The sequence below is a fragment of the Andrena cerasifolii genome, chromosome 1 (assembly GCF_050908995.1).
Source record: "Andrena cerasifolii isolate SP2316 chromosome 1, iyAndCera1_principal, whole genome shotgun sequence".
NCBI lineage: Eukaryota > Metazoa > Arthropoda > Insecta > Hymenoptera > Andrenidae > Andrena > Andrena cerasifolii.
In genome coordinates this window covers 7,436,324-7,463,125 of record NC_135118.1, presented here as the reverse complement: position 1 = coordinate 7,463,125, position 26,802 = coordinate 7,436,324, and the positions used below count along the sequence as shown (strand labels likewise).

The following is a 26,802-nucleotide window of genomic DNA, read 5'->3' as shown; positions in this document are numbered from 1 at the left end:
TAAAAAAGAAATCAGTTTCTGGCGCGTCAGCACTCCAGTTTCCTTTATGTTCGGCCGGTATAGGGTTTCATGAAGCACGATGCCTATTGTTCGCCGAAATCGCAGCTACGTATTGACACCTCGAGTCATCACCCCAGCGACGATCGAGCGTGCTTGCCCAGTAATTCGAGACACATCGTTCCACCCCCGGCTGGATCTCACGTTGCGTTCCGTTTCAAATGAACACGTGTCTATACACACGTCCAAGTGATCCGGGAACGCGCGCGTTGGAATATTGTGTCGCTATCTCGTTCCGCGCCACCGTATCCTATTCCTTCAGCGAAACGGGAATTCGCACCCCGACAAAGGGGGGGCCCCAACGAAATCGGAAGAACCACGCCTGAAATTCAAGAAGTCTTACGTGCGCTAGATGCAGGCACTTTGCAACTTTTGTATTGGCATTGCTGCTTTTGCATTTAAACTTCTGCGCCAACGAAAGATTTTAGTACAATATCTTAATACCAGCCGGTTATTTTGAAAGTGGCGTAAGTCCATTTTCCAGAAAAATCGAGTTAGCTATCTTAATAGTTACATTTTTACGAGATCTTTGCATTCTGAAGCAAATTGTTACTAATATGTTTAAAATCATTAAAAATTTGTAGAACGAAAATGTGCTGGTTAATGAAGCGATGAAAAAGTTTATTTTGAAAGTGGCGTACGTTCTATTGTGAGAGTTTCAAATGGATATGGAAAGTATTGTGCAATCAAATTTTTTGAGATCACAGCTTTATGTTTAATATAATTATCAAGGTAGCAGTTTAATTATCAATGTGCAATGAATTTGTTATAAACAATTTAATCTGAAATTTCACTTTCGATCCGCTGACGGATTCACACGGGTCTCTGGATATGCCCTTGTAGTTTTCAGCAATTTGTTAATAATCTGTTTATAACAAATTAATTGCATATTACAAAGTAAATGACTGCGGGACATAAAGCAGTCACAACTGAAACTACAGCAAACAGATAAAATGCACGAAAAATGTATTGGAATACGCGACTTGGACGAAAAAAAACCGAGACCAATCACACACCTACAATATAAGGACTTAATGGATTTATTATATTATATACCACCTGCACACCATAATTATTTTAAATCACTCCCGCATACAAAAACTGGAGAAGACTGAACAATAATTAATAAAACATTATTAATTTTAATGTAAAAATTACTTAACAAAGAATAAAAGTTGAATATTTTTTTGATTTTATAACATAAACGTGTATACATTTATTTTTATTTCAAGGGAAATTTACTTTTCCTATGGACTTGTGCGTTCTTAAGAATTGAAAACGTCATTTCATTGATTTTGAAAGTGGCGTAAGTCCATTCATAGCCATCAAGCACATATTATTTCTTAAATAATGTTAATTATGCTAATTGGGATGATAAATTTGACACCCTTGGAAAGCCAAAAACATTATACTACTATGTTACCCATATTTTTAAACTTAATCCAACGCTAAACCCTTCAATATCTGGATTCGAACATAAATGGACTTACGCCACTTTCAAAATAAACGGTTCAAATATAAAGTAGAATATTTATATGTTTGTGTTTATCTGTCGCCTACAAACTTTTGAACGCTAAACTCTGTGGTCACGATATATGCCTCAGCTGCTTATGCCTGGCTACTCCAGATGAATGTGATTATTTTCACAGAAAAGTAAAAATGAAAAATAATTTTTGTTTATAAAATGAAAATCTAAATTTCAGGGGAAGTCGCGTAGTACAGGTAGTTGTAGATATATTCAGATGAATATAGTATTCTAATTTCCTAATAAATGATGTTTTAGTATTTCTTTTTACTTGAATTCGTCAAGAATTCTGTAGTTAGACCTGCGCCTGGTTCACAGCATGCAAATTAACACGCTCTGTGTGTCCAGTAATACCTCGTTACAGCGTATCACAGGATTCAAAACGAAAGCTGAAATAGCAGGTGTTAAACGATCTGCCAAATACCCTTGGCGGGCAACAGACGGATTTACTAAAAGAAAAGAGAAACACTCGACGCGGCAGTGGAAAACCGTCTGATTTGTAATCAGCCGAGTGTTAACCACGCTCTAGCAGGGGTGAAAGAAAGTTTCCGCGTGAATCATTGCTCCACCTAGCACCTCGCTCCTAACCAGTCTCGCTTCGGATCGGCCTTTTAACCTCAATTAACGCTTCGACTTTGCAGGACCCGTATAATCACGGGCAGAATGGTGAACAGGCCCCGCCTTTGTCTCCGCTGGAAATCCAGACTTCGCCCGTTGCGTTCTCGTTAACGCCCGCCCCGTGAAAATGAAATCTCCCACGGAACGCGCGTGTTCCCTCTGTGTCCCGTGGCGGCGCGTCCTGCGGCCGTGCGAAAAAGTTCAAAGAGGAAAGGAGACGCGGACGGGCGCGGAGGAGGCGGCGAGCTGCGTCGAACACGAGTTTTTCCTATTTACGCGGCGACGCGGGCCAAAAATGCAATCGTCGGCGCGGCGCCACGCGATGCAATTACCGGGGGAATTCTAGGCACGCGGAGTTTGATACCGGCCAGCCCGCAGATACCCCGTGCCTTTGCACGAAAACAACCCCTCTGTCCCTCGGTGGACGTCCCTACAGCCGGTGGAACGAGGCGAGGCTGAAATTCCAGCCGGATACGAGCCCCCCAAAAGCGGCTGTCTCCGCGAGACGCTGGCCGTGTACAAGCATACGTGTGACAAACACAAGAACCAAGGAAATATTATTTTACATACTGTTAACGCGTGTTACGGAATTGCGCTAGGATCTACTTAGAACTACATACTTCGCCAGGTTATCATTGATCTGGCGGGGAGGGGGTCGATCGAGGCGCTACCTAATGCGAGCTAGAGTGGAGGTAGGGGCAGCAGAGTGCCGAAGGATGTTCGATTTCTCAGAAAAGCAATCGAGTTTTCTCTATTTTCAATCTAGCATTGGACACGGAAGGTGGCTGGCCTGACGGCTGAAACGAATGCTTCCGCTGGGCCACGGTGAATAATTCATTGTAAGGTCGGCGCGAGAGTAGCCTTCGATAAATAAATCGATGGCCTCCATTTTCTGTCGCCCGTTATTGTTACGCCATCGATCAATCATCCGTGTGAATTATTGACAGACGCATCGGTCGATTTCAATCAGGTCGAGTATGGACAGCCGGAGAGGATGCCTCTGCTCCCGAAGGCCGCGCTAAAGTATTCACTTACCCCTGCGCGCGTTACTTCACCGGTTTACTGTCTAGCCATGTTACGTCAGTTCCGCCAACATGCTTCTAAATTTCGAAATACTCAACGGAGAATTTCTTTGGTTGGGAAGTCAGTATCTATAGAAATGTAGGGTAGCTGGAGAATCGATATTACGAAGATCGAAACCCTTCTGTGACTTTAGTCACGCGTTGCGATAGGTTTTCAGATCTCGAGGGAGTAATAACTTGAAATAAATTTCACGTTTCGCGCTCTCCTTAATGAAGAGCCTGCAGTATTCTTTCCCGGAGATCCGCTAGGGGACGTCGTGATATTTATTTCGTGGCGGAAAAAAAAGGATCCAATGCCGTCTCGCCACTGCATTCCCCCGTTTCCTTTCCCCGGGGGTCTTTGTTAAAATGTTTTCCGGAGAGGAACGGCGGAAAATACCGCGAACAGACGCGAAAAATAATGTAACACGAGGCCAGCCCCGCGACCGTGGTAATCCAAATGGGAAGTTAAAAGGTGGTTGGTCGCGTTTCCCTATCTTGTTACACAGTCGCGGTCGGGGCCACGTTCGGGAATCCTCTTACTTCTAGGAGCAGGGGAAAAAAGGCGAGTTACGACGTGGAAGGGAAAAAAGGAAAGACACTGTGGGGAGGGTGGTCGGGGAGGAAAGAAACAGTGGACGGGGGGGAGAGGAGAAAGTGGAGGAGGTCTAATAAGAATGCCAATCGCAATAAAGAAGGCTTTGCATTTGATAAGCATCGTAAAAAAGCGCCGCGTAAGGTCATTACGTATACCTATTCGCGAACTGCAACAGCCTACGCTCACCCTGCCCCAGCCTCTCGAAATACCTCGTTTCCGCCGTAGCTCATCCCGAACACGGTGATCCTTGGCTACGATCGGAGTCGCGGCGCTGCTCGCTTTGAAAAACGACTTCGGTTCGTCTCTATATCGCTGACTATACACGTTTGATTATCGGGGGCGTGGAGGAGGTATCGACCCAGTAAGAGAGCGCTGTCGTAAAAACCCCGTGGCGATAAGCTGTCTCTTTAAAGGGGGGCTCTCGGGATTGAAAATGAGGGAGCACACTGTTGGATCGACGTTTAATCCACTGGTTTATTGCGCGGATTTAATGCTTGAGAAATTCTGCAAAACGCTGCGGCGATTGGAGTACCTCCACCACAGTGTCGTGTTAGTGTTTCCAAGTGGAGATTCTAATTCATTGGATAGGGGTAAAGAGTACAGTCGTTGGCCACCTGGCAGTAATTTTCGTTTTGAGAAATGAAAAAATATAAAGAAATATCAATGTGATGCTTTTTTTAATGAACATATTCATATTCCTCGTACTTTTTTGCTTCGAATGTAATCAGTATTTCTCCACTCGTTATATACTGTGATTATATTTGAAAGCAGATAGGAGACTCGGCTTTAGAGCTTGAAAATTACAGCGATTCAATAAAAAAGTCATAAGAGTACAGTTGAAAGTTTTCGAATATTTTAATGTATTTGTGATATCTATATCTCTCATATTCTGTGTATATTGATAAATATCGGTTAAAACTTAATAACAAAAATTATTTATTTATTAAAATTATACATATATTATGAAAATTACAGGAGGCCAACAAATGTCATATGAATAATGTTGAATAGCAATAATTGGCCGGGCTGCCAGCAACTATTTTATAACCATGATAACGGTAAAACAGTTATTGGCCCCCTATTCATTAGCGGTTTTGAAACGGTAATTTTTAAAAAAGATTCAGCATTTACATAATTATATTACAATTAAATAAAAAGAAGAAGTACTATTATGTATGTTACATTGTATAGTTATATTTTAAGTTTCTTGTGATTTGAATTTTAATTGGTGTATTCAAATTCAATTTGATTATTAAATTTATTTAATTAAATTGGAATTAAAAATGAAATTTGGTTGAATTAATTGGATAAAGCAGCGAGAGAAAAACATTAAAAAAAAGAGAAAATCAGTAACAAGGAGAATATTATTCAAAATAAAAGAGCGAAACCAATAATTATAAGTAATGAAAAATGCCCAAAGAAAGTATACCTTGTCAGAGATAATAACTGATAAAGTATAGGATGTATAAGAATAAATATATTTATTTATGTTTAATAAATACATACATACATAAGATATATCCAGTTTTATTGAATAATTTTAATCCCATTTCTAAATTTAATCACATTTTTTGTATATTTTTATACGTTCTTGATTTTTTTTATAAACTCTATTTATTTTTAGATTATTAGGGGTTTTTCGTACTTATTTATATTGATTTCCATTTCAATTTTACTAAATTCACATTTATTATTCGATATTTATGTGACACTCTAACTTAAGTTGTCAACCATTGTACTCTTTACCATAACTCTGTAACGTAAATACTGTCTGATGTCAAATTCATGCATTAGTCAATATTAAGACCTCCTGCGTCAGGACCCCTAGAGTTAGCACAATCTGGTTGAAAGTGGATACCATTTATTTTCCAAGTCATTCACATTGCTCCATCACAGAAGAGGACATGATCGCCTGCTTCTGGCGACACACTATTTCCACCCATTTTTCCAAACCTCGCGAGACCTACAAAGGAACGTATTGCGTGTCGCCTAAAGAAAGACACAACGTCATATTTCTTCCCAGCTGTCAAAACGTCGAAGTTATTTGCCAACGCTCGTTCCGCATCGAGCGGAGACCGCGGTTCCTCTCAAAAAGCGTGTACCTACCCAGGGAACGGTTTCATCGTCCAACAGTATAAAGTCAACGATGCCGAATAAAAGCCTCACTGTCAGAAGGGGGCAGGAGGTTGAGGCTAGAAAAACAGTCCACTAAAATGATGAAGGATCGGCCGGTGAAGATGTCACGGTAGGCAACAATCGGTGGACGCAAAACTGGAAAACGGGCCGCACAATGGGAGAGTCGGAGGACGATTCATTCGTGCAAGCATAGTCCAGACAGACAGCTGGACGCCCCGCAGGGATGAAACAGGAAGCCATTGTCGCCCTCGATCCTCGAAACGTGGCAGCCGCATGCTTTTTTTCCTCTTCTTTTTTTTTTTTGCTCTCCCTCCCTCCATACCTTGCTGCCGGGCCGTGTGTACGTGCGTGCGTGAGCGCGTTGCGTTTGCACGTCGGCTCCACGTCGCGTGCAAATGTTGCCTTTTGAGCGATGCCGGCGCGCACCGAAAAGTAATTACTCCGCACGCGACCGCGCATAGAATCGTTGCTGATATATGGCCACGCGGCCCGCTGGAATAACATTGTCCCTGAATATATTCAGCGGACCTGGCCGCGAAACTGCCACTCCGTACGTCGCTATTAAAACCGGACGCGCGGGGACATTACGCGCGCGTTAACAGCTCGAAACAAGGGCCCTCCCCCGTGCCGCCAGATTCCAGTTATTAACCATGGATGGCAAGCGTTCCGATTGATCAACTTGGATCGAGAGACTTTGTCAAGGTTCTAGGTAGCGCGAAGTGCAAATGGTGGAAAGCTTTGGTCACTTGTTCCGCGACTGAGGATGAAGCTCTTGGCTGGCCCATGATTATTTTGAGATTGTATGACGCTGAAAAGTGTACGTGGACTGTGATGAATGCTTGGAGAGAGATGCAGAGGGAACTGACGCAGGGTTTAGTCGAGATTCAATCCAGACTCGGATCATCGCACTTCAGTGCTGCAGGGTACTTGGTGTTAGTGTACTTTTTGCTTTAGATCGCATCACGTCAACTGGACAAGACCTAAAAACTATGCGTGCAATTCATAATGTATGATATTAAGACACTGTCCAACAGCAGCCGTAGCCGTGATGGAAAACACCGGTTCTCGTTAGATCACCGATGGTAAGCATCATGGGGCGGTGTACTGGGGAAAGATGGGTGACCACCTTTCTCCCGGTGCGCTGCTGCTGCTGGGACCCGAATGAGAGAGGTGGGAACAAAAAACTGGGACTATAGTTCGTTGGGCAATATAAGCAGAAATAAGCTTGAAACGTCATCCTGCTTAAAACACAGGAGAACAATAAAACATAACATAACATAAGACACTGTCCACCAGCGGCCGTAGCCGTGATGGAAAACACCGGTTCTCGTTAGATCACCGAAGTTAAGCATCACGGGGCGGTGTACTGGGGAAAGATGGGTGACCACCTTTCTCCCGGTGCGCTGCTGCTGCTGGGACCCGAAGGAGAGAGTAGGGATTAAAAATATGAAACTATAGTTCGTTGGGCAATATAAACAAAAATAAGCTTGAAACGTCATCCTGCTTAAAACACAGGAAAACAATAAAAACAAACAAACAAGACACTGTCCTCAATCTATACGATACTGTCAACATGTGCGCTGTGAAATCCAGCTGCTTCCAGGAAAGATGGAGGCCAGATGAACAAGTATCTAGACCTGGCCAATTCAGAGCCCAGCTAAAACCCTAAGTCCTCGACCAAAGAGCCAACGTTACTCAACACAGTGAGGAAGGAGAAAAAAAAGGGGAACAAGGCAGCTTCCACGGCGTAGCGTGGCGACGCCGTTAACGTGAACACGTCCGACGCTTAGCGTTAATTAGCAGCCTAATGAACGCAGTGGAAATAAAACCGGGGCCATTTCTCGAGAGGTGAGAGAGCGTTAGAACCGGAAACCGGTGGCGGCTCGAGTGTATTCTCGCGTTTCATAGCTGACGGGCAGACAGCCATCGGGAGTAAAGGTCGCGCGTGGAAAAGTAGGGGACAGTTGTTTCGCCCTGTGGACTGGTAACGTGTTCGGGACACTCCTTTTCGCTAATAGCATGCACGCGACCATCCGGGCCACACGTGCGCAATAATGGGTAACGCGTGGGTGTACGTGCGCGGCGTGCGTGCGTGTTGGTGCTGGCACAGCCGCAACCAGTCGACCGAGCGTGGCCAAGGGCTCTGCTACCCAACTTTCTGCCGTTCCATCTGCTTCTTGTTACCCATGGTTATTAATTAGCTCCGCCCGATGCATCTACGGCCGTGCGTTGCGTTACGCGACACCGCGTCGCTGCAACGCGATATCCATCCATCGTGCTGCACGGGGGCGCGACACCCGAGCGGAAGACAGCGTCGGTCCAGGAAGAACCGGCCCCGGGGGCGCGGAGAAGGTGTCGCGTGAGGGAACGCGGAGCGCAATTAACTCTGGATCCCGATCAGCACCCCGATGCCCCGCAGTTGTAACGCAAACGCCGGCTAGTTCTTCGCGTGCTCCTCGGCGTCGTGGCGTCCTCCCGACGCGAGATAAAACGCGCGACCGGGCCGTCGCTCGAGGGCGGTTCCGAGGGCGATTGTTATTAACCCCGCCCGCCGAGGCTTCAAAGGCTTCTGTCGCGTGATCGTCCTTTTCGCAGGCTGTTTGCGGTCCGGGTGTGATTGTTGGCCACGTTTGCGGTAGACGTTTCGCATTGCGGCGAAATTAGTTGATCGTTGGGAACGGCACCAGATTTTCCTACGCGTTTCTGTTTGCTTAGGAGGAATTAAACAGAGGGGCGAGCGAGGTGGGCGGACTTGTTAAACTCGGTGGAAACATCGATCTCTGCTGGTAGCACACCGTGCTTCTACGCTTCTGGAAGCGCGGCAGACATTTCTGTTTAGTGTTACGCCGGCCACCGTCGGAGATATACCGCGAAAGTTTTCTCTGTGAGAGCTGCCTGTACACGGGCAACTTCCGTCGCGGTCCTACGGGCGAACTTGCCACGTCCAACTTTCACGGAATGGCCAAAACCAACAACTTCTTTGGCCGATCATAAACCGCGAAATCTGGAAAGCGTAGCGCCGTGGCAGCGGCGCGGAATGAAATTGCCAAGCGAAACGGCACGAAGATTCCCAAGAAAGTTACGGGGCTTAACCGTGAATCGATCGTTGTCAAAGCGAACTTGCCGCTGGTGATAGGTCCGGCGGGGCGCTGTTGCCCGGGCCGCAGCGACTTTCGAGCCAGTTTCGAGCGGGCTCCAGCGTCGTAACCTGCCTCGTATTCTCGTCGAATCTCCTGCCGTTGCTGGAAGCAGTCGGCAGCGGCAGGTCTTGCCCGCAGAAATGTAAATACCGGTCGGCCAATCAGACTGATTGGTCCCATTCGCTCGAATGCTCGTCATTCAGCGGCGCATATAGCGCGCCGTAAGGCATAGTGCTGTTATATGCTCCTGGATCGGGCCATTGTTCGTCACAGATACGCGTGCAATCGCGTGCCCGCACATACGTTCGCGCGTGTACCTCGATGTTACGTATGACGCAGGTATGGACCGATTACATGAGCATCGACTGATTCGCGTGTCGCTTTTGGTACCGCGAGATGGGTTTGTGGCAGGCCTTGAAACCGTTATTATAAAGATTTGGTACTTGAAAGAGTTATGAAGAACCTTTATTCGGAATAACCGTTATAAAGAACCTAAATATCAGACTATATAAGTATTAGTTACGGTTCCTATATAGCTCTATAACTTTTATTTTTTAGGTTCTATAACTTTTATTTTTTCGGTTCTATATAAGTTACAAAGCGGTTATAGAACCGATTCTTGTAACGATTGTACAGAATTTAAAAATTATTATAAATAAGTAAGTAAATATATATTATGTACACATTTGTACATATGTATATGTATACACTCGGCGGTATGCAAGGATCACTTGTATACATAGGTACAAATGTGTACATAATATATATTTGCTTACTTATTTATAATAATTTTTAAATAAGTTGGTTACACAGAGTAATCTATAGTTGTAATATGTTGTGATTTCATGTACTGTAAAATTCTGTACAATCGTTACAAGAATCGGTTCTATAACCGCTTTGTAACTTACATAGAACCTAAAAAATAAAAGTTATAGAACCTAAAAAATAAAAGTTATAGAACCTAAAAAATAAAAGTTACAGAACCTAAAAAATAAAAGTTACAGAACCTAAAAAATAAAAGTGATAGAACCTAAAAAATAAAAGTTACAGAACCTAAAAAATAAAAGTTACAGAACCTAAAAAATAAAAGTTACAGAACCTAAAAAATAAAAGTTATAGAACCTAAAAAATAAAAGTTATAGAACCTAAAAAATAAAAGTTACAGAACCTAAAAAATAAAAGTTATAGAGCTATATAGGAACCGTAACTTATACTTATATAGTCTGATATTTAGGTTCTTTACAACGGTTATTCCGAATAAAGGTTCTTCATAACTCTTTCAGCCAGAACCTTTATATAACAGTTTGAACCAGTTATTTTCGAAACCTATTCAAGCCCTGGTTTGTGGGTACGAGCCTGGGGCCAAATTCGTGTGCAACTACCACTTTCTCTTCCCTCCCTTACATTTAGCTTCGCGAAGGCTTCTTCTAGGTAGCGGGTACTTTAGGATAATGGATCATAGGAGTGATTCCATATTTCGGCAACTGTCGTCGCAGGAATAATTGTCTTCCAACGATTTCCATTTCCACTCCTGTCAGCAGTCTCTATCCCTAGATAACAGTGATTGCTAAACGTTCGTCCGGTTCGCAGAGGGTCAGCAAAGCGTTACGATGTTACGGAGACGCAACAGATATCGATTGTTCGCGTTCGGGAGGTTGATTCCGCAGGCGAGGGGTTTTCTGCGTGCTCAGGAAGTTCGCTAAGCCGGGCTCGTGTACGCGGCTACGTTCAATTTGTACAGTCGTTAGACGGTATGGACGAAGGATCGTTCGGGTACGTGGAAACGCGCCGACGCGACGATTCCTCGCGCTGATCCCCCGTGACGGGAATCGTTGCGTGCCGCCGGCTCATTGTTATGGCAATGAGCGTTCCCGCCGGTATCTTCCAATTTTCGACCAGCCCCCAGCAAATTGTCTACCTACCTAATCGCAACGCGCGTTTTATTCGCTCCGATTACCTGGAAACGTTATTTACGAAAATCGTCCGCGTATCATCGCCGATGGAATTAAACGCGACGGGGACCTGCCACGGTCGTTCCACGGAAACGAATGGAATTAAAATTGAACCGGGGCTTCATTTGCAATTACACGCGCCTCTCGAGCCTTGCCTGCCCGGTTCCGAGGAGCGTCGCGGCGTAGCGGAGGCCCGGCCGCAGCTCCCGGAGGAAAAACCGAAGTAAGGGATCACGGACTGGCGACAGCGTCGACCATTCTCGGAGATAACGCATTCTTCCGCGAGCTTGTTTACAAGAAAGTCCAAATCCGGTGGAAATTCAAGGAAGAGGAAAGAAACCGAGTGCTGCACTCGAGAAGATGAAGCGCCGTGTCCTCTTTTCTTAAGTACCAGCTCCTCTCGTCCCTTTCCTTCTTTCTTTCGTCGCCAACCCTACGACAGCCGGGCGGGGTTTCCTTTCTTTTCGTAAGGGCGTATGTGCGCGGCTCCAGGACAAGAACTCTCGCGGCGAAAGAGCGCGCGCTGGTTACGGGCCGCGCGCTACTAATCTGGTTTAACTTGTTTACCAGCCCTCGATAAACGAGCAACGCGATTCGCGGCTGGCTCTCGCCTCCGCCGCCTCAAATCTGACTCGAAATTTATTATCTCGGTAAATATAACCGCTCGGAGGAACCGCAGAGCCGCGGGTTAGGGCCCGGGTAAAGGGTAGCCGGGGAGGGCGGATGGGAAACCGCAACATTCGTGCCGGTATTTGTAACTCGTGGCTTGGTTTTTCGGAGAGACTCCGTGGAAGTCTCACAGCCGAGAGCAGCTGGTGTTTTTACGACTGCGCCACGGTATCGGTTATAAACCGGCGTTGTCCTGAAACCGTTTGTCCCGCGGCGTTACGACGGTCGTTTCGAAAAATTTCGATGACACCAGGATTCGTATACTCCCTGGCTGGCTATCCGGCTTTCCGTAAGATCTCAGATTTTACGCGGCCAGTGTTTGCTTCGTAGCAAAGATGCAAGACCGTCGGGACCCTCGACGTTCTCGCAGATTCTAGGTAACCATGCCTGTAAAGACCTGCGAGTTGATTACACTCCCCCATTTATTAATTCCTTTTGGAAGTGCCCTAAAATTAGTCTTCAGTTTTTTAAACGGATCTCGATGGTGTTTAAAGCCTATCGAATTTAATTTACCTGCGGCGAGGAAGATCTGAATCTGTGCGTGTTGAAAATCCAACTGGTCGGTAAATATCAGCGACATTGTCGTCAGTAGCACCTGCAGCGAGGAATCCGCGATTCGATGATGGAAAAACGTAATGAGAACGCCGACGTTGGCTGGCCAGATGTGAAAAAAAAGGGGACGAACGATTCCAGAAGCTCATTGCGATGCAGATATTCGAACCGTTTCGAAGGAGACGAGGCTCCCTGGTCGCGCGCGTAGAACCGGCTGCACAAGGCGAGACGTTTTTATCGCGGATTTCGAGCGACTCCGGGGCCGACATCGTCCTCCTCCTCGTCTTCGTCTTCGTCGTCCTCGCCGTCGTCGTCGCAGGTAGTCGGTACGTGCATGCATCCTCAATGAGAGACGTGCGCCCGTTGAATAATGCCGAGAATTCGGGGAAGAAGAAAATAAAGGTTAGACGGTGGTAACGGCAACGCGACGAGAGAACGACCGGCGCAGAAGGGAGTAAGAGGCGAATAATAAAACGAAGAAGAGGAAAATGAACGTTGCAGCGGGCACCGGCAGCCAGAGGGGGAGGATAAGTCACATGGTTACCAAACCAGCCGGCGTCTCAATGAACCCCCTCGAGCAACCTCGTTAAAGCGGATCCTGCGACGCGGTGGCGATGCTAAAACCGCCCAGCGTCGTCGGTTCGCCGTCGACGTCGTCGTCGTCGTCTTCGTCTTGCTCCACGTAACCGCGGGTAGCAGGCACGCCGGTGTCCTGCCACCGAAAATTGCTCGTTCGATTGCTGCGTAACGAACTTGGTTTATGGAATACACCGATTCTCCCTCCACTTTTTTCTGAGAATTCATTAGCTATCGTGCTGTCATCGCGTTCACAGTATTGCGAATAGGTAAATGAGGAATTAGGGCCGTGTTATCGTTATCCCACTGACAGTCGTTAGCGGAGTTCCGCTAACGAGTGTCTACTAATGCACCGAGTACTCGTTTCGCCAAAATAAATTCGCGAAATCCAGCCAAAGGCGTACATATTATAAATTTTAATTACATGTCAGCGCGACGTGTAAGTAAATGAATTCATATCTTCCCCTGGCGACGGCGCGGGGCGAGATTCGGTAGAAGCTGGCGTCGCAGACTCGTTTATTATAAATTTTGTAGACGCAGTTCGTAAAGTTGCATGATGCATTCGTCGACGGTAAATCTCGATTACACGGCCGGCGTTACTAATTGCACGTATCACATTATAAACTTTAATCGCGTTTAATTACTTATCGTATGTAATTAAGCGTTTATTGCTGTTGCTGCTTCTCACGCCCCTCGGCCGTTCGATGATTCCGGCTCAGTGATGCGCTCAACCCTCGCTCGGCCCCTCTAATGAAAGTTTGAATCGCAATTTTACCAAATTAAAGCCAGACTAATTGTCAACGTTATTCCGCCGCGCAGGCCATCGCTATTTTAATTATTCTTGCGCCGCGATACGTTTCCGTGATCCAATCTAAACGTTCATTAGCCAATTCCATCGAGCAACCCTTCCTCGGTCGCTGTTTTTTATTTCCAACGTACATAGGGTGATCAAGTTCAATCTATGAATCAGCGTAGGTATCGCAACACTCTTTAACGCAAATGAATTCGAGAATATTTCCTATAGAATGTAGAACCTTCTCAATTCAAACAATCTTCCTGCGCCCTCGATGATCTCCAAAGTACTTAAGCGCATGCATATAAAAAATATTCACGCCTGAAGAATCATAATGATAACGACTGTCGCAACGCAGGACCTCATAATAAGTTTTTACTCCCGCTGCTAAAGACGATTGCCATCAGACGGCGATTGAGTCGCGAAAGCACGCCAACCCGAAACGTGGCGACCCAGAAATAAAGTGCACGCAAAAGCAGCCGTTCCGTACGGTTAACGATCGGGCCGAACGCTCGCCACGCGTCCCGTCATTCTTCACCTCCCTCCAGACCGTTCTTTATGGGGTGGTGCGGTGTAATGAGCTCCAGAGCTCCGTCGTCCTTTTCTCATTAAAACGCCAGAGGACGTCTTATTGTACGTCGCATTATTGTCATTATCGTGGGAGGGAGGGGCGCACCGAGACGCTGCAACCCGATGGAGAGTGCAAGGCATAACCGGAGACGATTCCGACGCTCCCCGTTTCTATTAGTAATAATCGCTGGTGAAACGTCCCTCGATCAATGTCTGCGACCCCGAGAGAGTCGGGCGTGCAGGCATTTGGCAGCGGCAGATCGAGCAGCTATATTTGCTGCTGCTAAAAATTACTCGGCACTCGAGAAGGAGCTCCTCGCTTATTACGCGTTTCCATTTTTCTGTTGCAGGTGAGCAGAACGAATTTTCACGGAAGGGAGTCGACGCGGAGCGACTTTAACGCGTGAGTTCACGTACCAATTACTAAATCCTGTTAGCATCATCTGCCAGACGATCCCACCCGACTCTACGTTTCGCGAAATGATACGAGAACCCGGCAGTGTCTGGGGCCGAGGGTATGCAGACCAGGATCAAATAAAACGGCGCTTAACGCATTTAACCATGGAACAAAGGCTCGGGTGTAATTTCGGAATGAAGCTCGCCTCGTGTTTGTGACCACTCCTTTTTTTCCCACTCCTCCTCTGCCCACGTTTCTGTTCTCCGCGTATACGATTGCAGCGTGTTTGATCGCGAAGGGGGAAGGTTTCTAGTAGAAAACAGCTCGAGCCCGGGCGCGTTTCGTGTTCGCGTTCTCGGTCTCCCGGAGGGATCCCTCTTCTCCTACGAAGTAAACTGTTTTCTTAGGCACTCGGGGCTCTTCAAAAATTCCTAAATATTTACTCGAGCGGAGGACCCCCAGACGGACGACACTTAAACGGTATTCCACGGGCAGGGTACACGAAGATGGGCTTAAGCTCGCTGAAGGACGGATTAGAGCCACTCGTGCACATTCTCCCTTATTCTCTCTCTCTCTCTCTCTTTCTCTCACTTTCCCTCCCCCCCCCCCTCCCCCCCGTTCCTCACCACCCTCGCGTGGATCTCTTTTTCTCGAATTTCCGCTCCTCCGGCTCACGTGCACGGAGTATTTGCACTAAGGGAGAGAGGATCGTTCTTTGAATCGCGAGAGCGCATCCCGACTGCTTTCCTGATTTTACATCGAGGAACGATAGAGCGCGGCAAATCGTCCGTATGGATTGGAAATTTTTTCGCCAGCCAACGTCGGCCGAACAGAACGCCGGAAGTTCGCGCGATCAATTACACGAGGATGTTACACTGCACTGCAATTTCTGCCGCGAAGCCATTGAAATTCTACTCAATGTTTCCGCTCGCGAAATGTATTATATGAAACGCAAGTGTCGCACTGTGTTACTCTATAGAAATTCATTGCAATACCAACTGCCCGGTAATATTAATTTAGTCACAAGGCTTTGTCCTCTTTCACGGAACTACTATCGTCAACCCCATTTCTACGCGAGGTCAAACTGATTAAAATATCGCGTCCCTCTTGCTCCAGTTCACGAAAGTAAAATATATTTCGTGCGCCAGCGGGTTTCTTGCCAACACGAAATTACCCCCTAATCATTTCTTCGCCTTATCTCCTTTCACGAACGTCGGAGACCCAGAATCCTTAACGTGTCGCGACGAAAGATTTCGCGAACCTCGCTCGTCGAGCGGACGCGGAAAATGCGGCAAATGTGGTGGCCTAATTTTCCAGCATTCATCCGCATTTAGCGATTTCGTCGTCGCGCGTTGAATTTAGAACGCCACTGTTCCACGCTACCCTTCGCGAAAGAACGCCTCCGCCAGAGGATCGACCGATAGTTAAACGACGGAAGGGCTCCTCCCTGTATAGGGATCCGACTCCTCAGTTTCTGGCGACTTTTTTTCAGCCAGTTTCAGGTCTCGAACCGATGCAAAAGCATTCCCTTGTTCGAAGTTCCCGCGTCTCCACCCACCGCTCCTCCCCGTCGGATCCGCGATTTCCGTCTGAGAGCTTCGAAAAGTTTTGGCGGCGGCGGTCGGAACACCGGACTGCATTAAACATGAATAAACGATTTATGAGGGCGAAATGGCTGCGGGGCGTTCGGGGGCGAGGAACGGATGCATCCTAATAAAACGAGGTCGACAAGATAGCGTACAGAGTTTTTTCTCGATCCTCCTTTTAGGATCACGTGCACGCGATCGTGATCCAGCCTTGGTTGTTCCCTGATAATTAATCGCCTTCGAGGGACACACGCACGATCGAGTTCCGAGCTATCTTCTTTGTCATCGCGGTGGGTAATAACTCTTGGATAATCGATAGGTACTTGTCGATCGAACGGATATAACCACTTGTCAGAATGGTGTGAGTAACGACTCGAGTCCCTTCGGTCATTAAACGTTTGGCGAGGATCGATTTTAGTTTTTAAACGATTTTATTCAGCTTCTATCCTCTGTTTTTGGTTTGTATGTTTGTATGTTTGTATGCTTGTATGTTTGTATGTTTGTATGTTTGTATGTTTATATGTTTGTATGTTTGTGTTTGTATGTTTGTATGTATGGTTTAAATCTGGCAACTCAAATTTAAGCCACTTCTAATTATCCAATTGTCTTGAAACTTTGCAGACGTGCGTAGTTTGGATGACAATACAATATTTAAAAAGTAAAATTAACCCGTGGGGGTGAAAAAATTACCCAGTCATCAATAAATATAATCCATAACTACAAATACAAACGACTTGAAATGAGCCACTCGCGTTCTTTACGAAAACGACAAAAAGCCGCTGCATTCGGGACGCTAGTCGCATCACCATTAGGGCTGGGACTATACGAATATTTTACAAGTATTCGAATGCTACGAATAAACTTCGAATATTTTACATGTATTCGAATGCTATAAATAAACTTCGAATATTTGAGGATTCGAATGTTATTATTCGAATACAGAAATATTCAAATAGTATTCGAATAGCATTCAAATACTGAAATATTCGAACAGCATTCGAATACTGAAATATTTGAATAGTATTCGAATACTGAAATATTCGAATAGCATTCGAATACAGAAATATTTGCATAGTATTCGAATAGTATTCAAATACTGAAATATTGGAATAGCATTCGAATACAGAAATATTGGAATAGCATTCGAATACAGAAATATTCGCATAGTATTCGAATAGTATTTAAATACTGAAACATTCGAGTACTGAAATATTCGAATACTAAAATATTCGAATAGTATTTGCATACTTGGATATTCGAATTATATTCGCCAAATAACTGAGCAACTGAAGTAGGTATTCAAATATTCGAATACCGAAAAATTCGGTAAATAGTCCCGGCCCTAATCACGGCTACCGAAAATGCACAATTTATCGAGAAATGATCCGTCACGTATGGACGAATAGTAAAACTAAAACTTTGCAGGCGTTCGTATATCACCATCGAAATTGTAGTACATGAAATGAATTATTTTTTAGTTTTTAGTGCATTTTAATTTAGTTTTTACTACATTTTTAATAAAATCGTTTAACATAAATTTGTTTTTATATATTTTTTATTACGTTGCACATTTTGTCTTGGTTTAAGAAGGTTCAAATAATTAAGTTCCTTAAGACTGATGATCAATGAAAATGCTCCTATTTGTAAAAGTTACTGCTATATCATAGACTTGTCTCCTTCGGTTTTCGGTTATTCGTTAAAAATCGCACGATTCAGTTCGGATTCGCTGGAATAATTGCACGGTACATCTCGTCCCATCGATATACTCTAGTAACTCTAGTTCATTCGTCTTCCAGCGGAACGCAAGTTTTCAGCCGGAGAACGGTACGCCAGGAAAGCGTTATCGATGAGGAAACAGATAACGGGCGAATAATTCCTCTTTACGACGTCTCTATCACGGGTCGAGACTTACCGCGGCATTGGTTCGCGAGTTCGGAAAGTTTGCGTTCCCGCGGTTCGCCGCGAGCTAGTTTGCGAGCGTCAGCTGCGTATTTCTGCGACTATTCCGAGTTGCTTGCCGCCCTTGCTCTCTGCGTCGGGGGGGTTAAAAACGAACCAGCCACGGAACAATATTTCCCTTTTCGCGCCGCGTCCGCACCTTTTTACAACCTCCCCCGAAGCGACGAGCTGTATTAAAAAGTCGCGACGCGGGACTACGCGGAACGTAAGAGACACATCCCAGGCGTTGTCGCGACGCCGGCCTTTATTGTTTCGTGCGAAAGTTCGACAACGGCCCCGCGCAATCTAATTATCACATTCGTGACGTGCTGGCAACGACCGCTCGTAAATCCTCGGTCGGAATAAAGACACGCGGAGAGAATCGAGCGGCCATCTATGACACGTTCGGCCGAGTGTTTCGCGAGCAGAAGCAAAGAGGAGAACGCAACCAGAGGGGCCCCAGTCATTAATTCTCCTCCTCGAAGATCTTTTATTACGCTGTAACTCTCCGCGGCAAGATAAACGCGAATTCGAGTTCTCGTTTTTTTGCGCCGCCAAGACACGCACGTAGTTTAAGAGAGTCGCCGTTAGGCAAGCTTAATTGCTTCGCGGATTTAATTACCCACTGAAAGAGCAATCGAGTCTCCCGAGGCCGTTGATTAATTGAGCAAAGAGCGGGAAGCTGTTAATCGATAATTAATTTGCGTCAAAAGCTAATGCGCCACCGTCGCGCGGCCCTCGGGGAGAACGAGAAATAAAACGGCGCTCTACCTCGATCAGAGTATCACTTGGACGCCGCCTTGTCAGCAGTACGCATTGTTCTCGATATCCATTCCCAATGGAGTGTCGAGCTCCATCCAATTCCTGAGGCTGCTCTCCATTTCGTCTGGGCCACTCGCAGCCTCGTCTCTGCAGATTCCTCGGCCAATCGAGCTCTCGTTAATGCACCGTCTATGGAGCGGCCCCGTCACTGAAATCTGCATGGAAATGCACCAAAGGGGAGTGCCCTCGAGGTGCTTTCGATGCTCATATTTTCCGTGCTAGAAGTCACTTTAACACTATTCTCGATATTAGATGAATCTCTTCATTATCTGACAAGGGAAGATCCCGAATCTGAAACTTTGTGGATATGTAGGGAACTACCTCCTGATTACAACGCAATTTTTTTTTTTGCTGCCCAAAATCACACTAACGGGGTGAAATTAACCCCTGAAGATTCGGCTATGTTTCGATTGTATTTTCTAACTCGCAATCTGTAAGATATAGAAAAGAAATTTCAAGACAAAAGTTACTTCTTTTAATTAGATCTATCAAATGGTAAAAGTTTTATCAATTGTTTAAACAATTAGAAAGAAGTTATAAACAAAAATATTAATAATGTTTTCTAAAATTCGTTGTTTCACGTGAAATCTGAACTGGATGTTTAAATAATTATGAAACAGCATAATCTATTATTTTCTTTCCATACAATTTCAACTTTTGTTGTCAGAATTCTTTGAACTTTCGGGTTCGGAATCTTCCCTTGTGAGTCTATTGGAACGCCACATTTCTTAATCGACCTTCCATTTTATTATTACGATTCTATCTGAATCGATTACAGTTACAAACTACTGTCGATAAGCTTTGAATAACTGGCAAACGCACTTAATACTCATATTCTCTAAATAACGGCCATCAAATACATAGCGGCAATGCGTTGCCTGCCCACAGAACGAATGAGTACCCGGCGGGTATTTCCGCTCCCCCTATTCAAGGGCTCAACGTTGTCCATACAAAGTTACCTACGGCAGCAATAACTTTTTAACAACTCCGTCTCCGAAGCAACAGCGACTCCGCGTCTTTACAAGATCGGTCTGACGGTTCCCCGAATAGTCGGGCCGCCGGTCAGCAGACAGCCTGAAATACAATCCGAAGGCGCACAATGCCAAATAAAAAGTGACACGGTCGCGCTACAATGGGGGCCGCGTGTCGAGGCAACCCCCCCCTCGTGTAGAGGCACGCTCGGGACGGACTCGTAAAAATCCATTACCTCAGCGTTCGAATCTTGTTCGCTGTCAGGGAAGGTATTCCAGGACGATCGAGGGCGGCCGAAGCGCCCGTGGCGTCCCTCTCGTTAGGTCGGCCGCTACCTCCACGGGGGGTTGCCGTTCCATAACTCAGCCGAAATATTCGCCTACATTCTGCGCGTAGAACGGCGGGGCCAACTTTATCCGTGCATACCGGCTCGCTAACTGGCGTCCTCGCGCTGCCTGCCCCCCTTCGCTGCCGAGTACCGCGCGCGCTGACGTACAATAACGCGGCGGACCAGCGTTGACCCTGGAAAGCCAGGTGGAGAGGAGGTCGAAGGCAGGGAGAAGGTGGCGGTGCTGGCAGGAGAAGGGTTGGCTGGCGTCGGCCCTCTGGAAGAGGGTCCGTAGGGGAGGCGGTCGGTGTGTAGTAGGGCCATGAATTATGCAGTTCGCCGGGGGCCAGGGCCTCGCGCGATGGAGGAGGAGAATGGCGCGAGGGGAGACGGTGAAACGGCAGAAACGGCGTTATTCGAGGTGGTAACGAGCGCGAAAGGGACAGAGAGACGGGGTGCACACCTATATACGCGGTCCAGAGCCACTTTACTCTTACCCGTACCCTCTACCTCCACCTTTCCCGCCAACCCTCCACCACCACCTGAATTTCTCCGTCACCACCACCTTCGGCGACGCCACCCTCCTCTCGGCAGTCGGCTACGCCGACACTTTAGCCCGGCCGATTGAAATTTTCATACCGACACGTCTGCCATTCCAGTTTATGTTCCGAACAAGTGAAACGCCGCGCTGCTCCCTGCCTTTCGTCTTCTGCCACTTCTTCCCCGTCTCCTTCTTCTCCCTTAACCCGCTGCTCCGTAGTCCTTTCACCCGTTCCCCGTCGCTAGTCGTCTTCGTCCTTAGCTCCGCTCGTAGAACCCGCGTCATTCGGCGTTTTTTCCTCCGCTTTGAAACAGGGGATCGATGATTTCGCGTTTCCCTCCCGCCGCCTCATCGTTTCTGTAAAAAGTAAGGGAGATGCGTGGCCGGTGCGTGTCCGTGTCCCTTGGATTTTCCACCTCTCCGTGACGATTGCACCGCGAGGTCGTTCCTCCAACCAGAGGATACGAGCTGGGACATGATTGGTGCTGAGGTGGCTCGACAAGCTTGATGTCGTAAATGCGAAGTTTAGTAGGGAATTTGGATGCGACGAGTTATGTTGCTCGAGGTGGTACTAAACCAGCACTCGATGAAACATTCCGTTGCAGATAGGGAAATGGAAGAACGTATCGGGTCGAGTTTCTGTGTAGATTTCGCGGAAGCGAGAGAGCCTTCCAAGTGGGACCGTGGTTCCTTGATTACCTGAAACCTCCGCAGAAACTGTAATAAATCACTCTGTCTAATCCGCTTCATTAAACCCATTCTCTTAAGCGCGATCCGTCCTCGCACTTATCAGAGCTTCCTCCGCGTGGCGAGCTACTTGCTCGAGGCTGATGGGACCGAAAAAACGCGGATCCGCCGAGGATAGTCGATGTTGAATGGACGACTGCGGATAGCGGCCACCTCGAACCTGAATCTGATTTAGATACCAGCAGGATGTCGTCGTTAAAGCCGCGCGCTCGCCTTGCCCGCCAGCTAAATCGCGCTCAGGGTGCGAGCCGTTCTGCCTTCGCGACTACGTGCCCACCGATGGAAGACAAAGTGCTCACCTGAAGCTACGGGACCGCTCGAAATTAATACGAAACCGGCTCCGCTCGCTGGGGACGCGTACGCGACTCCAACCGCGGTGACCAAGCGACTGGAACGAGATGCAGATACCCCGAGGCCTCGACCCGCAACGCGCTCGTCTTCTATCGTCCTGCCGGCAGAAGCGTACCGGTTCTCGCGCTGAATAAATGGGAGATGCTCTGCCATCTTGGGCCCCCATCGGCCGCGTCCGAAGATAAACATCAGCGCCAGCAGCGTCCACCGCGCTAACAGCACACGGTAGTCAAAGGGAGCCCTCGTAATTAGCCATGCTCGCAGCCATCCCTCTTTTTCTCTCGCGCTGGAAACGACGATGCCCGACCGACCGCTCGATCGCGGCCATTTGTGAACTGTCCGAACGCCGACCAAAGCGCTACGCCGCGCTACGTGACGAGAAACTGACAGATTTTCATCTGTATAACAGCTGTTCGAGGAGATTTTTACGAGGGAAACGAGGATGCTTGTTATGCAGTTGATTTTTTTAAGCTTCAGCGACAGTGCTGGCCCCTCACCAAGGGTTTCTCTGATCCTCACCCCAGCGTTGATGAGGGAGAGTATGAGAATTTAATAAAATTGTTCAGGAACTCCCCGAGTTGTTAAGAAGCCACAGTTTTGAGTTAGGTGTTGAAATGGAGGCCTCTGACTTGGAACACCGATACACTTTTCCTGCAGTCATCTTGCAGTCAAATCGCCCTGTTGTTTACGCGGCTGACAGCGTTGAAGAGGTCCTCACTTTTACGTGTCGATTCGACGACACCGATTTCCCCCGTTATCTACGGGCGAAAATCGTCGGATGTCCGGAGATCGAAGGATAGGTACCCGGGGGCCCTTGTGAATTTTATAGATCCTGTTCGGAGCAGACAGCGAGTGTCCTGGACGCACGATGTCGCTTCTGATTTCGCGGGGAAGGCTGGCCGTAAAACCTGTTTGTACGTCTCTCCGTGGCGACGTCCTCCGACGCAGAGGCACGTACGTACGCCAGGGGAGAGAGTGCTCGTTGCATTTCCGGCAAGATATACTGTAAAGCGTAAGTGACTCGGTTGACCGCCGCCGGTGCTCCGCGGAAATGCTATTTGCGTCCGTAGGAAAATCCGAGAGAGACGGGTCCTCGTCCACTTTGTGCTCTCGCTTCGCGCAATCTGAATTTTGACGACGCCGTCAAAGGAAGCCCCTTTAAGAGGCTCGCATTCGTATCCGCAACGGGAATGAGATTAACAAATTGAATCCACCGCTGACAAGGGGCGCTCGCCGGCTGGACGAGCACTTTTGGAACGGGACCCAGGATGAGATTGTAAGTGTCGATGAATATAAACCACGTTTAGGGTATCGAATGCATCAACTCCGTTGCTTTAATAGGAGATTCACTAAAATATCAAAATTCGACTGCCATTTAAGCACGTTGATTTTTTTTACGGCCAAATGGACATTTTGTTGGATTTCGTAGCAGGAAATCGAGTACAATATGTTAATATTCCTAAGTAGTGAATGATTTCTTCCTTCTCGAGAATGATTTCTCGAGAATTTCTCGAGAAATTTTATTATTGCTAATTTCTTATTTCTCGAGAAATACTGTAATTTCTCGAGAAACTTATGTCTAGGAAAGATATTATAAATCCCATTTATTTTTGTAAATGAATGTGTTACTAGTTAATCGCGAACGTATAACCACATCTACAATTTATAATACATCTTATTAATAACATTAGAACCTATATGAATTCCAATAGAAAATCACAGTACAGAAGATTCGATATTATTAACTGCTGAAGGTGCTCTTAAATTCTTCTTTAAAAATTTAGAAAAATTGTATGCTGAATTAAGTATCTAATGAGATTGAAGTGGCTATTAAAAAAGAAATATAGAAAAGAGGAGATAAGACTATTGTACCCCGCATTGTGCTATTTAAAAATAAATTTTAAAACCAAAAAGTAATGTTTCGCTTTATACAAATTTTGTATTAAATAAATCAATTTACCAATTATATTTAATATCTATTTTTTTCCTTTACACAAGTTTCGTATAAATTAGACAGGAATAATCATTTAGTTAAAGTTTTCTTGTGTTTTTGATAAATATTATCAACATGATTCCAAAACCATAATTTTTTCAATATTTTTTCAATTTCTCAAGAATTCTCGAGAATTCTCAAGAAATACGATCTCATTTCTGATTTCTCGAGAAACAACAAATATGGAGAAATCAGGAACCCTACTCCTAAGTCTCACAAGAGGTTTTAATTGGTAGAACCCTAACTGGCGTGTTTTAACAGAGGTTCCGCTCTTAGATGCTAGAATTAACTGCTCCCTGGACTTTGGGACTGGGTTATATATACAGGAGTTATGGAAGAAGGGATAAGGGTGACGTGGAAAGAACTATGGAAAGCGCAAGGGTCAATGATGACGACTAATATGACGTTATTGCTCTATGGAGGATTTTGCGAGGGTGACTAGTCGCGATGCGCTGGTGTGTATTTAGGATGTTTATGGTGTATAACTAGCTGGCATCCAACAATTTCCTTTTTAATGAACCGACTTTTGGCTGAACGAAAGCCAAACTTTCTAGCAACGCCAACGTTTCTATCGAGAAGCCTGGAATTAGTGGAAAGGGTTGCTGGACCAGGGGAGCGAGGGGGTAAGAAACGACGCCCCAAGGCGCATGCACACGTGTTTCCACCTTTTGTGGCGTTCGAGTATTAAAGAGGTGGCGCGCAGACCCACCCGCGTCGCGAATACTCTCTCTCTCTCTCTCTCTGGTCGTTGGCGTCGGTGGCGGCGTCGGCGTCGCCACGAGAGGGTCTACGAAAATAAGTCGCGGCGCGCCCCGGCAATTACGCGAGGACGACTTCGTCGAGTTTTAATTTGCCTGGGCGCTCGAGAGCCGGAGAAAGAGAGGGGCAGAGGGCGCAGGGACACGCAGGCGCGCGATTCCCGTCTTTCCGCGAATTCGCGCGCAAAATTTATGCGGCCGCACGATGGGAACGCCCGGTCAAAGAGCGCCACGCGCGACTACTTCTCTTTCCAGCAGCGTCGTAAATCCCTCTGGCTGGAAACCGCGCGATTTCCCACCCCGGGAAACAGGGGAAAGCGTGTTTTCTCGACCGAATTCGAGGATTCCGTTCCACCATCCGTCGGGCTCAACGATCTGGCGGCCATTAGTCGCGCGAAAACTTTCGCCGGGAATAATGCGCTAACTCCGCCGTTCCATTCAAAGTATTTGACTTTTCTGTCGCGTCGCAAGAGATGTTTATCAGTCCAGAAGTACTCGCGGAATCTTGCGCAACCACAGAACACACGCTGGTGTAAGAACGTGTGTGGATTTCAGTGTCCCTTAGATCTTGATAATTTTAATTCCTAAAAGTCTAACAAGTACCTACATATTCCGTAGTGAAAAGCAGACATTCCCTAACATTCCAAAGAACTATCACGAATAATGAAATTTTCAAGTTTTACATAATATCTGTTCCTTATTTATACTTCCTCTAATATTCGTGAGGATCGACGTGATTGCTGTGCTCGTCGCAGGTTACCGAGAAACGTTGCGGCTTCAGATTCTGCGAGCCCGGATTTATCGATGGTAGCTCGCGTTATATTTTTCACGGGGGGCGGAGGGGTAGAAGCCTGGGCTGAAACTACTCGAGGGTGGAGGGAAACTAGTTTGGATACAAATTTTTCGCCCGTGCTCGAGAGTTTCTCGACGAGCTCCAGTTAACGATCCAGAACCGTCGGTGGCGTGGGGATGCAACGGCACGCTCGTTTATATGCCTGTACGCAAGTACTGCACTTTCCCCCCCCCACCCCCGTTCTAGCCTCCATTACCGGAGGGTGTCCTTTCAAGAAAATCGTCGGCTGTTCCGTAGAACGACCGTGTAAACGTTCTCGAGCAGAAGAACTTGTTTAATTTTAATTGCATTCAAATTAGTCGGACCAGATTTATATAAGTGCATTCAACGCGGCCGCTCGAAAACTCAGGAAGACCGGCGTCTGGCTGTACTCTCGTGCGAATAAGACTGTCATAAATTACTCTCGACACTGCGACACTACACGCGCAGCAGACATGTTGGATTTTACGTAACTGCGTGCAGCGCAACCGAGGGAGGGATAATTCTTTACGGTAAAATAAGTCTGAGCCGTGGAAAAAGGAGTTTATTTCTGTCACGTTGCGCAAAACCGTCGAACGCGTCGAACAACGTCAGAAGGATGAGGCGGGACGCGCGAGCGACGAGTTATTTAAAGGAAGGGAAAGGGCGCGAATACCGTGGAAATCGAGCGTCCAGAGTACGGCACAAGGGCACTTTATGTTGCGAACTCGCGGTAAAAGTCGGCGGCCGAAGTTGGTGTTCCAGTGGATGAAAGATGGCCAGTGTGCGTATCGTGGGGGCCACCGAACAAACGGGCCACTAAATCCACGTGATTTCTTCGTTCCCAGGCCGCCGTATCGCGGGGAGATTTACAGGAGACGTTACGTCGGCGCCGATGCTGGAAATAGCGCGAACCTCGGTGCCGGTTTCAACTAGCAACTATAAACTCACCCCCAACGGCCTCCGATCGGTCTACATATAGATATCCGCCATCGAAATTTATATAGAGCGGCTCGGGGCACCCAGCGAATTCCCCGAGTCGCGTTATATTCGCGTGAAATTACGAGGCTTAAAGGAGCTTCGGCAAGAAAACGTCTTCGGGGGACGGGCGGCGGGGGAGGGAAAAAAGTTTCCCTGCCAATTGAGCGTTTCTCCCTAATGACTGGAACTTCGCCCCGACCATTCGTTAGGGAAGCGGGTATATCAGGCACAGTCGATGCTACGCAGGAGAGTCTAACGGTACGTTAACCAGGACGCGCTCTAATAGAACCTGCGCCCGTGGCCAATGATTAATCGCTTGTCACGACAGAT

The 26,802-nt window shown here is 46.8% G+C and overlaps 1 protein-coding gene across 2 annotated transcripts in view; it reads left to right on the top strand.

Moving 5' to 3' along the window:
- The window catches only part of LOC143376542 (discoidin domain-containing receptor 2), a 145,448-nt gene that overhangs the window by 71,691 nt on the left and 46,955 nt on the right, over positions 1–26,802 (top strand). The window contains exon 2 of one of the 2 annotated variants that reach the window (XM_076827031.1): positions 14,598–14,650. The exons of the other annotated variant lie outside the window; for it this stretch is intronic. The gene's annotated coding sequence lies outside the window, so the exon portion shown is untranslated. The remainder of the gene's footprint in view (positions 1–14,597; positions 14,651–26,802) is intronic. 2 annotated transcript variants of the gene reach the window in all.